We start from the raw sequence: 4327 nt of genomic DNA, 5'->3' as shown, positions 1-4327 counted from the left end.
TCATCAACCTCCTTTGTGTGAAGCAATCTAACACATCAGCCAAATCAAAAAGAAACACTCAAGACACAGTTTATTTTGAAAAATGTAATTATTAGTTAAAATAGAGCACTACAAAGAAGGCAAAGCATTTAAGGCACAATTCGGAATGCCAATATGGGAACAGAGCCAAATCCAGATCTTGTCACTTTGTGGCTCCTGGATCTTGAGCTCCTCCCATCCTTTTTAGCGCTACATATGGTTACCCAGTAACAGTTTATTTAGTCTATACATTATAAAACAGTACAATCACAAAGTCAGAATATATGAGTATTGTCCACCTGTCTACATTCTTGGTTATACATACTAAAATATACTTTTTTATTAGTGCTTACATTATTGCTGTAAATAGCGGCAGTACTAATTTAAGTGTCTCTTACAAACCATGGCAAGACTCTGGCTCCACCGTCCAGTTTCTTTTATTAGTATTTACAGTTAAAACTTGGCACTTTAGGAACACGATATAGAAAAGATTACAACTATGTAACATGGAGCTTTTAGATTAGTTGTCAGAGAAAACTTTACTATCAAATATATGGAGGGAAGAGTTCAAGACAATTATTTACTTCTCTTTTACATTAGTGTTGTTATTTAGTTATTTATTACACATACACACAATGTGTGAAAGGTGTATAAAGCCTAAGGCAGGGTTCACATCACGTTTTTACCGTGCATTCAATGTCTCCTTTGGGGCTTATGTCTGAACCCCCACAAAATAGGATTAGGGTGTATCCGCTGACGGCTATTAACTATAATGATGCAGATGGCATTAATGTGCACTCTGTCGTACATCATTTTCGGCTGTATACGCCTAGTTGAGGAGGGCAGCAAGACGTAGTAGACTAAGGCCTCATCTTTTATTGTGGCTCTTCACCAGCTATGAGTTTTACATGGCTGTAATATGCCAATGCTATGTGAAAAAAACTCTTTCCCAAGGCTCAAATTACAGTTTAAAATTCTTGATGCACAGTAAAGAAATAAACTGCGTTTATTGGTATGCAGTCCAAGGCACATTTCCTTTATTGGCACTGTGGTGTTTTAGGGAGTATATATGTACACAATTGCAACTATTTACAGCTCCTATGCAGACGTGTGTCTCTATGGGTATAAACTATAAACATACCCCTATATTAATGTCCATTCTCCTTTTTGCTAAACTATTGTCATATTATTCCAAATTTAACTGACCACTCAAGTGGCAGGTAATGTCCGTGCATGTCCTATCCAAGAGCAAACATTCCTGAGGGTATGTGCCCATGATGCGTCCGGGCCCGTGGCGGAAGAGACGCCGGTGGATATGCAAATGAGCGGCGCCTTTTTTTCCATCTGCGGACTTTCCTCATAGAGGTTAGGTCTACGGGAAAAGGCCGCATGCAGACACGCCAGACAAATTGACATGCTGCAGTCTGGAAAGACTCTCCGCATGTCAGTTTCCGCGGGTATGCCGCAGACGCATAGTGGACATGGGATTTCTACAAATCCCATCCACTATGCTGTAACATCTGTCCGCTGCAGGTTTGACGCTGAGTAAGTCCGCAGAGGCAAACCCGCAGCGGTTCCGGATCGTCTGCCCACACCCTGAGAAGACTGAGCAGCTACTATGTGGCCATTGCAAAGGGAGCCAGCTCAAGATGATTCCACTGATCAACTTTTGCCAATCGGTGGAAACCCTCACAAGGCCTCTCAGTCAGAAACCCAGCGAAGCTGGCAAACAAGTATAAACAATTATAAAATGGTGAATAGGACGACAAGCTCTATGCCCTTCTGTAGTGGGGTAGAAGGGTGTTTCTGCATGAACTAATACAAGCCGTGGCCCCATTTAGTATTTTTTTATGGCGCTTCTTGGCTCTATGTATACCCGCCCCTTAGTAAATATTGCTGATGCTGACACCATTGCTCCATGTTATATAATGTAATTCAGACTATATATGATAAATGAATGATTGAATCTGAAAAGCCTCTGAATCCATAATGTCTAGCTGGACTGACTATGGAATATCAGACAACATCTATGATGGTTTAAAACTGAAAATGTTTTCCTATAGTTTATATTAAGGAACATGTTAATCAGAGAATAACATCTTAACATTGCAAACGACATAAAGTAAAGTTTCCCTTTTTAAGAGCTATTTTTTTAGTAATTAAAACCTAAATCTTCAAAAGCTTCCATATATTCGATACAATGCATAAAGGCAGCGTCGGCAGAAAGCACTTGGCCTGCTCTGATAATATGTTCATTCATTAGAATTAGGCATAATAGGCATTAAATCAACAATAACATATCGCTTACATAAAGGTAAAGGTCTTTCTTTAGAAATTATGTACCAACTTTAATATTATAATTTTCTGCAGATAATATGTTCATCTTGATAACATTTGGTTACATACTTTATACAAACATTAAAATAATAACAAACAGAACAAAATCTTCCATAAATATTTCCTATAGGATAAATCCTAAAATCGGTACGAAAAGACCTCTTCTTCATTAGTGTTCAAATAGAGAAATATATAGGCCCTTTAAAAAGTTTCAACATATTTTAAGAAAATGAAAAAAAAACAAAAACTTGAAATGTTCTAGTAAACAGATAGGCCCCAAAATATATACAGAATAAAACACTGTTGCAAACTTTTCCTTTATCAGATCATTAATTGTAGCTAGTTTCAAATAAAATTTAACATCTACAAAGTTGTTTTTTTTCCAAAATACACACATAGATTTAAAATAATAATAATAATAATAATAATTAAAAAAAACATAACAGATATGCTATGTCAAGTAATACTGGGTATAAATAGGTATCTGCAAGCAAAATTGGAAATCTGGTTAAAAAACAGAAATATACGATTGTCCCTTTTCAAATATCATACAAGATACACAAAAATAAATCTGAATAACGGGATATGCTTTTTCAAATACTTATCAGTCTAAATACAAGAGGAAGGATCAATGGCTTGGATGAAACCTTGCAGCAAACCATGATTGTTTGCTGCTCTCCAGGTTTCTTCTGGAAACCATGGTAAAATGTATGCAAACACTAAATTGGAAAATTACAATACATACATGAGAGAATCCTCAAATCATATATATATGTACATTGTATACTGCCTTCACCCATTTAGTAATCCATCCCTGCACTTATGTAAGTAAAGGAGTACAACTCATGGGAGTGGAGTTTTCCCAAACCAAATAAATTTGTCACAGTTGGCGATGCATGGAGCAAAAGAAGCTGACCTAATATGGCACTGAGGTACGTCATCTCTAAAGCTGGTTATCTAGTAAATATAATGAAGATGCTAAAGATCATATATGGTCAGATGTCTCACAAAGGATCTGCCCACTCTATGTGTAATATCAAGCTGTTCTGATGATTGGTAGTAGGCAGTATCCTGCCACATGGTCAGCTTAATATACAGTCCTGCTCATCATTATTGGCACCCATGAAGTTTAAGTACATAATGTGGAATATCTCCTGAAATAAAAAATGAATCAAGTGAAACAGTGTATCGAGCACTCGTGTTAAATACAAAAGAGCAAATGATGAACAATAACTGAAAACAAAAAACAATGGGAGGAAAAACACAAAAACCTAAAGCTTGCTCTGACACTAATATTGGCACCCTTTACATTCATTTAGTATGGAAACACATTTTGACTCGCCTGTGGTAAATCACAAAAGAGATTCACCTGTAATTAATTTTCAGGGAGCTATGTGACACGAATTAGCCAATGAATGATGACTTCACTGTTTTAAAAAACACATGGTAGGCCCTGTTCCTTTGTCACAATGGTGAAGACAAAGGAGGTGTCTGAGGACAGCAGAACTGCTATTAGAAAATACAAGACTACCTCAAAAGAGTAGAAGACCATCTCCAAAGACCTTGGTATCCCAGTTTCAACAGTGTGCAATGTTATTAAGACATTTGCCAAGCATGGAACTGTCAAGAACCTCCCTGGACGTGGGGCTAAGAGGAAAATTGACAAGAGATGTCTTCGAAGGTTGGTGCAAATGGTGGAAAAAACACCAAGTCAAACATCTAAAGACTTGAAGGCCAACCTAGAACAGTCTGGGGTCATGTTTTCAATAAGTACCATACGCCACACACTAAATCAAGCAGACCATTATGAGCGAAGGCCAAGGAAGAAAGCATTGCTGAAGAAAAGACATAAAAAGGAATGACTGATCTTTGCCAAAGAGTACCTTGACAAACCACAATCCTTCTGGGAAAATGTTCTGTGAACAGATGAAACAAAAATAGAGCTTTTTGGTAATGCAAAGCAACAGTTTGT

General features: G+C 37.2%; 1 protein-coding gene across 1 annotated transcript in view; it reads right to left on the bottom strand.

Moving 5' to 3' along the window:
- Positions 1–1031: 1031 nt before the first annotated feature.
- The window catches only part of ZCCHC24 (zinc finger CCHC-type containing 24), a 212165-nt gene continuing 208869 nt past the window's right edge, over positions 1032–4327 (bottom strand). The window contains exon 4 of the mRNA XM_073686015.1: positions 1032–4327. This exon is cut by the window's right edge and continues 7298 nt beyond it. The gene's annotated coding sequence lies outside the window, so the exon portion shown is untranslated.

Source organism: Phyllobates terribilis, unplaced genomic scaffold (assembly GCF_046119375.1).
Source record: "Phyllobates terribilis strain yellow unplaced genomic scaffold, ASM4611937v1 Scaffold_5__5_contigs__length_657084704, whole genome shotgun sequence".
In the NCBI taxonomy this organism is placed as follows: domain Eukaryota; kingdom Metazoa; phylum Chordata; class Amphibia; order Anura; family Dendrobatidae; genus Phyllobates; species Phyllobates terribilis.
This window is presented reverse-complemented; position numbering and strand designations above follow the sequence as displayed.